This window comes from Triticum urartu, chromosome 7A (genome assembly GCF_056163025.1).
Source record: "Triticum urartu cultivar PI428250 chromosome 7A, HENAU_Tu73, whole genome shotgun sequence".
NCBI classification, from domain to species: domain Eukaryota; kingdom Viridiplantae; phylum Streptophyta; class Magnoliopsida; order Poales; family Poaceae; genus Triticum; species Triticum urartu.
Genome location: NC_141879.1, coordinates 595553269 through 595565194, shown reverse-complemented (window position 1 = coordinate 595565194; position 11926 = coordinate 595553269). Strand labels below are relative to the sequence as shown.

At 40.7% G+C, this 11926-nt stretch overlaps 1 long non-coding RNA gene across 11 annotated transcripts; it reads right to left on the bottom strand.

The window, feature by feature from the left end:
• Positions 1 to 2411: 2411 nt before the first annotated feature.
• LOC125519459 (uncharacterized) lies at positions 2412 to 6784 on the bottom strand. 11 transcript variants are annotated; one of them, XR_007288259.2, is made up of 7 exons: positions 6372 to 6784; positions 6168 to 6263; positions 4846 to 5023; positions 4368 to 4466; positions 3469 to 3656; positions 3195 to 3341; positions 2412 to 2765 (listed from the first exon to the last, which is right to left on the bottom strand). It is a non-coding gene; the product is annotated as an uncharacterized LOC125519459 (long non-coding RNA). The 11 variants fall into 11 exon arrangements; XR_007288260.2 differs by having other exon boundaries at positions 4846 to 4993; XR_007288256.2 differs by having other exon boundaries at positions 4368 to 4453; positions 4846 to 4993.
• Positions 6785 to 11926: the final 5142 nt, after the last annotated feature.

The window sequence follows — 11926 nt, the reverse complement described above, 5'->3', positions numbered from 1 at the left end:
CCAGGCCAATCAAGAAGTTGAATGGTCCGACTGCTATGACCTTCATTGCAGACATTACCACCCGGTACGGAGTACCATGATACGTCTCCATTGTATCTACTTTTCCAAACACTTTTGCCCTTGTTTTTCACTCTAACTTGCATGATTTGAATGGAACTAACCCGGACTGACGCTGTTTTCAGCAGAATTGCCTTGGTGTTATTTTTGTGCAGAAATAAAAGTTCTCGGAATGACCTGAAAATCAACAGAGAATATTTTTGGAATATATAAAAAATACTGGCGAAAGAATCAACGTCAGGGTGCCCACACCCTGTCCACGAGGGTGGGGGTGCGGCCCCCTGCCTCATGGGCCCCGTGATTCGCCACCGACCTCAACTCCAACTCCATATATTCATGTTCGGGGAGAAAAAAATCAGAGAGAAGGATCCATCGTGTTTTACGATATGGAGCCGCCGCCAAGCCCTAATATCTCTCGGGAGGGCTGATGTGGAGTCTGTTTGGGGCTCCAGAGAGGGGAATCCGTCACCATCGTCATCATCAACCTTCCTCCATCACCAATTTCATGATGCTCACCGCCGTGCGTGAGTAATTCCATTGTAGTCTTGCTAGACGGTGATGGGTTGGATGAGATTTATCATGTAATCGAGTTAGTTTTGTTAGGGTTTGATCCCTAGTATCCATTATGTTCTGAGATTCATGTTGCTATGACTTTGCTACGCTTAATTCTTGTCACTAGGGCCCGAGTGCCATGATTTCAGATCTGAACCTATTATGTTTCCATGAATATATGTGAGTTCTTGATCCTATCTTGCAAGTCTATAGTCACCTATTATGTGTTATGATCCGTTAACCCTGAAGTGACAATAATCGGGATACTTACCGGTGATGACCGTACTTTGAGGAGTTCATGTATTCACTAAGTGTTAATGCTTTGGTCCGGTACTCTATTAAAAGGAGGCCTTAATATCCCTTAGTTTCCAATAGGACCCTGCTTCTATGGAAGGGTAGGACAAAATATCTCATGCGAGTTCTTTTCCATAAGCATCTATGACTATATTCAAATACATGCCTACATTACATTGATGAACTGGAGCTAGTTTTGTGTCACCCTATATTATAACTATTGCACGAGGAATCACATCCGACATAATTATCCATCACTGATCCAATGCCTACAAGCTTTTCACATATTGATCTTCGCTTATTTACTTTTCCGTTGCTATTGTTACAATCACTATAAAACCAAAACTATTAGTTTTGCTACCGTTACCGTTACTATCATACTACTTTGGTACTAAATACTTTGCTGCAGATAGTAAGTTTCCAAGTGTGGTTGAATTGACGACTCAGCTGCTAATACTTGAGAATATTCTTTGGCTCCCTTGTGTCGAATCAATAAATTTGGGTTAAATACTCTACCCTCGAAAACTGTTGCAATCCCCTATACTTGTGGGTTATCAAGACTATTTTCTGGCGCCGTTGCCGGGGAGCATAGCTCTATTCTTTGAGTCACTTGGGATTTATCTCTGCTGATCACTATGAAGAACTTGAAAGATAAAAGAACCAAGATTTTTCCCTAAACTATGAGGGAGGTAAGGAACTGCCATCTAGCTCTGCACTTGATTCACCTTCTGTTTTGAGTAAACTGGCGACACCTACTCCTGCTATTCATTCTGATATGTCGCATGTTATTGATGATGCCACTTCTGCTTTGCATGATACTTATGATGAAACTACTTCTATTCTTGATAATACTATGCCACTAGGTGAATTTCTTGATGAACAACTTCCTAGGGTAAGAGAGAATGAAATTATTGAAACTGATAATATTGATGAAAGTGATGATGAAGATTCTCCCCCTATATATGAATTGCTTGTTGTGCCTGAGGGTTATGTTATGGATGAAGAAACTGCTAGAGACTTTTTAGCTTGCAATGATAGATCTAATCTTAAGAAATTATTACTTAAGCTTAAAGAAAAGTCTTTGAATGCTATAATCACTACACCACGACACTCAAAGCAACGTCAAACAATCTGTCGTCATAGGTCACCTAAGGCGACACATTTAGTGTCGGGAAAGACTTTTGGCGATAGAAAGGAGTTGTCGCCTATAGTCCTGCCGGGAAAAGTCGTTAGCGACAGATAAATCTATGCCAACGGACATTTTGACTGGGTTGGTGAGGGCTATAGCGACAGACATTTCTTCAGCGATAGAGTATTCTATGCCGACAGATCGTTTGACAGTGTGTTATACCGACAGATAGTGCAACGGCCGTTGCTACCCCGATAATTTCTCTGTAAGTATGCTATGCCAACAGTCTTTGCGGCCTCCAATAGTTTTTCCGACACATTTGCTGCCAGGCTTATACATTTCAGCACAAATGCAAATGCAATATATATTAACATGAAAATAAATTCAAAATATTCAATTCATGTTCACTTTGCAATAGATATACCAACAATTACACTCTTCTATTCATCACAAAATGCCATTGACCAACGCATTTATTCAACATATATAGAAGACCCATTAGTTTTCCTTGCTACAACCATTGAAAAAAATACTCAAGTCAACATACAAGTTGTGGCATGTTACATAATATGGGCCTAGTTCATAAGAGACTTAAGTGTTCCATCACTCTACGAAACACTATGGAAGAGCCCAAGTCTTCGATCACCAAACCGACATCAACTTCCATTTAAAGAAAATAGAAGATGTATAGAAGCCATAATATCTTCGACTTGATACTTCCCGCCATTTGACCCTGCAAAAGCACCGTATGTTTGAGCAGTATTATCATAGTACATTCGTTCTAACTTCTGAGTTACTCCTGAGTCCAAAGAACCAAAAACAGAAGATGTACAACAAACTGGCTTGGTAGTGTTGTTATATGCATAGGTCAAAGCCCAAAACATACTAATCATTTAAATGAAGTGAAGAAACCCAGTTACATGCACAGTTATCAGGAAGCAGCCATGAGCATATAGCCCAATTTTGTAGAAAATAAAGCATCATTACCAGCATTCAACTTCTTACAAACTCATGCGTACAAGTTATTACAAACACATGCGTATAGATAATGAGAGTATGCTTGTTACATGAAATTAAAATAGCAGAGCAAAGCATTAGATTGCAGACATTAACAATGAAAACATCGTACAATATACAGCACATGCTTGGTGGAGGAGTTCACCTAGAGCTTAGGCCCTCTGCCCATCATCTTGGCAGAGGAGATGCATCTTGACACCACTCTAAATAAAATGTATGGTGATAAGCAAAGGGAAGGTCTAAGGAGTGAGGATAGGCGGAGAGCACAAGCAAGGGATCCTGCTGCAAATTCCTGCACAAAAGGCAACCCTCTACTCAGTATTTGTAGATGCAAGTTCTGATCAAAGTTAATACACAAACCATCTGAGACCATCAGTTTCAACTTACTCGAATTACAAAAAATGACACATGAATAATACCTCACACATATATATGTAGTTATGTATTAGTCAGATCCACCGATTGACCAAAAATGGGAGCATGTTGTTTCCCTTAAATAAATATATAGGCGCATTTGTTTTGTGTGCTCAGTAGGCAAAAGGATAGTCCCTTGAAGGTACAATGCCAACGATCTGTTCTGAAATCAACGACAGCTGAGATAATGTTCCTGAAATTGATGATATGATATGAGATCATCTTGAGTAATAGGCAGCCACACCATAACCAAAATTATAAGCAAGCAAAAGCCACATTTCTGTTTTGAAGCAAGCAGGCAAAATCTGTGAATAAATATGACAGTTTAGACATACACTTGTTCGACCTAGATAGATCTAATGAGTTTCTTCCTCAATAAAAGATGCAACTAATGTTGTCTTTGTGTTCTATACCTAATGCAAGACTTAATTATTTTCTTAGAAGTACAAGGAAATGGAATCCATAAATTAGATCAAACAAGAGTGTACATTTCACCACTCACTGACATTCTTAAGTTTCACTTTTAGGAAGAAATTACAGACTGTAGATGTGTTTCTTTTATCACCACATATTTTCACATATAATGGGTATTGAAATAGTAGAAGACCTTGGATAGGGGAAAAATGTGTACTAATTGCAACAAATATATCTAAAGTAGCTGCATCTAGATTTCAATTGCAATTTCGTTTAAAATACTTCGCAAAACATGCGTGGACTATCAATTCATCAAGGCTTGGACTTTCAATCTGTTCGGAAATCATTAAAGACCTAAACTAGCAATTTGTGTTAATTTCTATGCTTTCATTTGTACTTCTAAAATTTACCATTCGCGGTTGTGGAAGTAGTACTGTGAGCTTACTGGAACTATTACTCAAGTCTAAGTGCCTTTGGTCTCAGTTTTTACCTGTGCTCTCTTCCTCTCTGTTTCGTCAATCTTCCGTCAAGTGTACTTGGCCATTTGTGCTTTTTCTGTCTTGTGCAGCTCCTCTCCTATTTCAGTGAGCTAAACCATGCTATTAATGAGCCATAAGAAGTGCATAGAGGAAGACCAGATTGACATGCTAATGAATCGGTAGTCAGCCTTTCTTGCTCAAGTGCTACAGTTTTCAGTCCCAACCAAGTATTGTGTGTGCATAGAACTAGCTAGCAATGTATAATTAACATATCACTGACCAAGGATTTTAGATTTTTTTTGCAAAAATCAAGAGTGAGAAGCGGACCAAAAATATTCAATTCAACTGCACATGGCTAGAACAAGAGGGCTATATTCAACTTACTAACTGAACTTCAGTACAAATAGGTATCTCCAAATAACTAATACAATCCCAGCCACTAGTCTAAGGATTTGAAACAACAATTAAGAATTGAACATATAAGATCACCTCGTGTCGTCAGTAGCAGCCAATTGTTATGGTCAGAGGAGTAGCCTACTCCGCGCATCTCCAGGGGTACTGTTCTGCGCAACGGAGGGAGCAACAACAACTTGACCAGCTGAACAAAACCAGTATATATGGAAGCAATAACAAGCTCCTGTGCAAACATCCATGAGAAAATCACCTGCTGCCGTGAGGAGATAATTCAAAAATGTCATGTGCAAAAAGGGTTCATTATTGAGACGTTCAAGTTGAGTCAAAATTGACAGTAGAAAACCAGCTCATGTATACACATTAAAAGGCAAACTTACAAGAAGACCTTTCGAAAAAGCACGTGCATGTTAATCTTTCCTATGTTTATAGGTTCTTCTACTTTTATTATTGGGTAATGGGCGTGCATCAAAGCCACTGGGCCTTCATAGGCTTGACGAGTGGATAATACATATTTGGGTTTAGAATAGGTGGGCAGGATTTTGAATCGCAGGAAAATCTAACATGTGAAGAACACTTGCCGGACTTCGGATTAGAACATAACTAATCTATTCAGCCATTCAAAAATAAGCTCATGAAGTGTTTTTTTGAACCCCCCTCAAAAAATTTAATCAACTATTGCAGACAAAAAAACAAGGAGGAATTATCATAGTATATCATTGACCTATATTTTTTATACACATTTTACTGCAGACTATCTTCTTTACAATTTTTCAAACTAACAAGTACTCCCTCTATCCCATAATATAAGAGTGTTTTTGACACTAGTGTAGTGTTAGTGTCAAAAACGCTCTTATATTATGGGACGGAGGGAGTAATAAACTGTCTTTCCCTCACAGAAAAGAACAAATAGAAAATCTTCATGAACATTCCTTCCATCCATTTATATGTGTATATATATTGACTCAAATATATTTTCCTCATATGTGTCGCCATGGTTCTTCACATGCACTTCCTTTTCTTTCAGAAATTGTAGCAGTGCCGGGTTTTTTTGACATGATGCAGTGACCTAGAAGTGAACACACACACTAATAAAGTCATCGCTGCAATGCAAATATATGCTCTACTAACTAATGGGCATGCTTCAAGTTATTTTTCACAATCCCTGCAAGTATTGTCTCTGCGGCGATACAGTAAGGCGGAAAAACACATGTGTGTGAAGCCACTCAAAAAGAAAATTAAAAAAACTGACAAAGACAAGCAAACACTATCATGTATATCCTTTACTTTTTTATGTCCATGTACTGATGTACCCCATACTTCTGCAGCCTAATAATTTTGTGTATTGTGTCGATACTCCTTTCTTTAGGGGGTCAATACTACTCGCTGAGATGACTTACAGTAGCAATTCCCATCCAACAAGCGACTGCTATTCATTGAGAAAACAGAACAACGCCACACCACTGATGCCATGACCTAGACCTGGAACCACCCGACTATAATCACGCAAGGCATACCATCAGATTATAAACCATTCATAATAAAATATGGACTCCATATAGCAACATACGAGAAGATAGGTAAGGAAAAAAAATTCATCTTACTTGTTCAGATCTGGAGGCGGGGCCGAGACAGGGGTCGCCGGTGGAGGACGAAGAACGGCAGGCTGCTCCTCAATAGCATTCTGTGCGGCGAATCCTTCGACGTATGGTGCTGCTGTTCCCGGCGCGCGGTGGATCCTTGGTGGCGGACGGCGCTGCTGTTCCTCGGCGGCGGACGGTTCTCCTCCGTCGCAGACGGCGTTGCTACTACTGCGGACTAAGGGAAGGGAGGCCGGGGTCCGAGATGTGGTGGCGCGAGGGACTGGCGGGTGGTTTGGGGCGGAGGCACGCAGGTTGGGAGCGGCGGCGCGGTCGGGTTAGGGTTAGGGTGTGTGGGTGGCGAGATAGAGAGAGAGAGGGGTGAGATTGGGGATCGAACAGGTCGGGGTCGATGTGTCTGGTGTTCTTTTTTCTTTTTCTTTTTCTGGGCTGGTGCAAATCGGGTGTTTGGCATGGCGCGCGCATGGCTCTCTTTGCGCGCCATATTTTTCGGACATGGGCTGAAGGGAAACGCCGACACTTTTTGTGTCCACATGAATCAGCGACACACAAATAGACGGCATTGTCTTCATCTACCGACAGAAATTTTGATGGTGTTTTTATGAGTTTTGGCGACAGATAATGTGTCACAAACTTATAATAATACTAATATACTGTGTTTCGGTATAGTTTGGGACAAAAAACGTGTCGGCGATTCTCACTTATACCAATAGTTGCATGTCGTCTTTGTAGTGTCATGGTGTAGTGAATGAAATATGACCCTGCTTTTGCTACTTCACCTATCTTTATTTCCGATAAGGATTATGATTTCTCTGTCAACCCTCTCAGTTAATTACTTTGGTTGAATGTGATCCTTCTTATGGCTATGAATTTGAAACTGTTGTGGCACATCTTACTAAATTAAATGATATAGCCACCATGTTCACTAATGATGAGAAAACTCACTATTACTTTATCCTTAAGTTGTTTCCGTTCTCATTAAAGGGTGATGCTAAAACATGGTTTAATTCTCTTGATCCTGGTTGTGTGCGTAGTCCCTAGGATATGATTTATTACTTCTCTGCTAAATATTTCCCTGCTTATAAGAAACAAGCTGCCTTAAGGGAAATATATAATTTTGTGCAAACTGAAGAAGAGAGTCTCCCACAAGCTTGGGGGAGGCTTCTCCAATTACTTAATGCTTTGCCTGATCATCCTCTCAAGAAAAATGAAATACTTGATATCTTTTATAATGGACTAACAAATGCTTCCAGAGACCACCTGGATAGTTTTGCTGGTTGTGTTTTCAAGGAAAGAACTATTAATCAAGCTGAATTGCTATTGAATAATATGTTGAGTAATTAAAATGATTGGACAATTCCTGAACCAACTCCTAAGCCAACTCCGAAGAAAAGGGGTATTCTATTTCTCAGTCTTGAAGATATGCAAGAGGCAAATAAATCTATGAAAGAAAAAGGTATTAAAGCTGAAGATGTTAAGATTTTACCACCTATTGAAGAAATACATGGTCTTGATTACCCGACACAGGTAGTAAAAGTAAATTCTCTCTATAGAATTTGATAAGTGTGAAATCCCATCTACTAAGTTTGCTCGCCATTGCTTGGATGAGTTTGATAATTTTATGGTTAAGCAAGAAGACTTCAATGCTTATGTTGGTAGACAATTGAAACGAAATGCTTATATGATTGCACTACAAAAAAATACACTTCCGTGATGATACGTGTTTGTCACAGTAGGTCATGTTTTCTGTCATGCATGTACATCCATGACAATTTTATGACACTATCAAGATAGTCATACATGTGCTGTCGTAGAAGTGTTCCATGACATTACCAAAATTATCATCACGGAAGTGTCGACATCCATGATGATAAATCGCGCGTCACAGAAGTGCTTTCGTCAAGGGTGACTTACATGTGGCATCCACCGTAACGGAACGCCGTTAAGCTATCGGGTCCGGTTTTGGATCCGATAACCCGTTAACAGCCGGGGCCAATGGGGTTTTTTCCGTGTGTAAAATTCTGATTGGCTGACGGAAACACGTGTTAGCTCCGCGTTGCATAGGTGTCACTCATCCAATGGGCGGGATGCGCCTATGATATGTTGACACGTGGACTGGCCGAAAAGTGGCCCATAAAGTTTAAATGGGCCGGCCCAACTAAAGGCCCACAAGATTTTGCGGTCCATAATGGGATAGCCCAGCAAAAGGCCCATGAGATTTTGTGTATCATAATGGGCTGGCCTAACTAAAGACCCGCGAGATTTTGCGGGCCATAATGGGCTGGCCCAGCTAAAGGCCCGCGAGAATTTCCAGACCATAATGGGCCGGCCAGCTAAAGGCCCAACGTTCTCAGTTAAGGCCCGTACAGCTAGTGTGAAATTGGCCCATTAACGGCCTGTCCTAAACTTGTCATCATTGCGGCCCATGGTCACTTCTGGCCCGTTAACAGTCTGCTAAGTGTATGGGCCGAATTACAACCCGTTGTATTTCCAGCCTGTTAAAGGTCCTGCTTCATTTGGGCCCATTTACAGGCCAATGAAACTTTCGGCCCATAAATGACCGTGAAGGATTTGGGTCCCAATCGGCCATGTCTGACATTCGGCCTGTTAGAGGCCCACTATAGATTTGGGCCACTTTTGGCCTGTTGTGATTTTCAGCCTGTTAACGTCGGATGAATCCATGGGCCACATGTGGCCCAACGTCACATCGGGCCCATTAACGGCCCATATAAAAATGATGATAATCTAGCCTGACCGAACTTCCGGCCTGTTAAAGGCCCGTGTATTAGGTCGGCGCATTTACGACCCGTCCGAATTTCGGCATGTGAAAGATCTGCATCGTAAATGGGCCCAATGTCACTTTTGGTCTTTTAAAGGCCCATGTTTTTTATGGGCTCGAGATATTTACATCTGTAAACGGCCTATTGTTATAGAGGGCCCAAATTATGTTTAGGCCTGTTAAAGGCCCACTATGGGCACAGGCCTACCAGAAAAATATGAAATCTTATGCTGATTTAGGCCTAGATATTTTTAGTGGGCTACATGCAAATTTCGGCCCATAATCGTTTTTATCCCAATTGGAATGGGCCCGACGAATGTTGGCATGTTGGGCTCCTACGAAGCTTTCGGCCGAATACATTACTAAGATAAACCTACACTATACAAAAATAGCGTCGTAATTATTGCAGTCTTTGGCAGCATCATAAATGTTGTATCACAACAAAAGGCCTGTTGGCATAAAGTTTACAGTCCTTGCAGATAAAAGCACCATCAGATGTATAGAAGCACATATCATTTGACCTGAGTGCTAATGTTTCAGGTTGTAGAATCTGATGGAGCAGCACGATCTTCACCTTTTTTCCGCCATTGCTCTTGAACAACGAAGTGAATGTTTGATAGTGTGGATTCAAAACCATTCATATCTTGACGACATTTGTCAACCACTATTCTTGTTTCCAAAACGACGTCCATTAGGGATTAGACTTGTGTCTGTAGCACAGATATATCACTCTGTCTAGCACGAAGATTTTGTTCAGTAGGCGATTTGGATGAGGTTACCTTGACAACCAACCCAGAATTACGTAGGAAGGAGCTTTTTTGCACTGTTAGTGGAGAGATACTGACGCACTGCAGCAAGAGGTGACATTGTGCCTGTGGTAGCCTCGTCACCTTCAGGGGGTTGTGGTTGTTCAATCATTTTTTTCCATAGCTTCCTGAAAGTTTGAACTTGTAGATTAGTGTACGAGATAAGTTACTAATGAGACAAAAACAAACAAAGTAGGTTACACGTTTATACATAACTTATTTTGGTGAACTACTCTAATACATTAGCATGTATTGTAGTGCCAACTACATAATAAAATCACTTTCGGAACATATGTCCATGTAGCATGCCTACTCTATTGTCTATTTCCTCACATTCGTTGACATGTAAGGATAAAGAGACATGGTTTAAAGTAGGATGAACATAGTATGTCATCATTCATATCATGGGCAAACAGATATAAAACAAACATGCTATTTTATCATTGTGTGCGCACGTGAACATAACAACTAGAATACAGATCAAAACTAAAAGAATATCCTTCATCTCTTTTAAACCATGTAAGGTGAAATGATACGTTAAGACAACTGTGTATAAAAGTGAACAGAGTAACTGACATTGGCTGCAAACCAAGTAGTTAAATGAACACATCACAGTACCAATCAGTTCAAAGGCAGGAGGAGTGAGGAGTTACAACAACGGCTTGAACTGGTGTGCTCATGCCCTTCATCTTGCTGGTGTGGCAATCCTTGAAGATTTGCACTGCATTCGTTCAGGTTCATTTTGGTTCGCATAGGCTTTCCTTTGTATTTGGAACAAGTCAATATAGATACGATAATATGGCACAGAAAAAAGAAGGAAGTAGCAGCTATTTACAAGAGCCTCGCAGTGTGCAATATAGCTACGAGATCCTGTTGTCTGTTGGAATTTCACTTTAGAACGGTTGGTCTTGTACTTCAAACAGTTAGCCTAGAAGAAGATACACTTGTAAGGCACATACATAAATACAAGTTCAATATGTGGTCTGATCAAATACATATAACCTACCTGATACTTTGGATCAGACCAGTGTTTAACGAGGGCTGTCCAGTCTTCTTCTATAATATATTCCACTGGACATGTTTGGGTGATTTCATTGTTAGCCTTGCCTTCAAAGTGAGATTTTCTAAGGTGGTACCAATACTGTCACAGACCAGACTGAAAAACATGAGTGCATCCTTGTTTAGTTTCATCATCTTTCGGATCTAACTTGAACCTCATCTGTTGGAAAAAGAATGTGAGTCTTATTAGGAGGAAGCTAGACAGTATGGGACAGAGCAAGACAATATTACTAATTGCGATGAATAACATTACTTACGAATAAATGGTCAAGGAAGGTGTTAAACTGGGTATTGTCTTTCTCATTCCTGTACTTGATCCACATTGGGAGGATACGTGCATGACACCTAACGGCAACGGCTGCCTTTGATACTAACTTGGCTGACTCTGTAGCATCACGTGGCCTTTTTAAACCCACCTCAAGATGGATCTCCATTCTTCCTCCTTTAGATTTTGTTAATCTGTCAAGCATTATCCCTGATGTCTGCTTTTGCTTGCGTTGTGGTGCTAGTTCAACAACGAATATGGAAAGTGTTAGCGTACATCAAAATGTGAGAGTACATATGAAGGAGCATGCAACTGCAACTTGACTCGGTCAGGTACTGTCTTGGTGTTGATGCTCGTGAGGTTCATCTGATCTTGCCAAGTCCTATTGTGTCAACAGTGCTTCGGAAGTAGTGTTAGGCATGAAGGCAGCTTGGGAACTGGCCAGTTCCGGAGCAAATGAGCGAGAAACTTGTTGAGATGCTGGTACAATTGAAGCGGATGCTGCAGCTGGTGGAGCAGGTGATACTGTCTTTGTAGATTTAGCCGGTGGACTTGGACCTTCTACTGCACTATAAGTACCAGCAGAATCTGGACGGCAGATCCTTTCCTGTTTCACCCTACGAGTAACACCACTCCCTACTATATTATT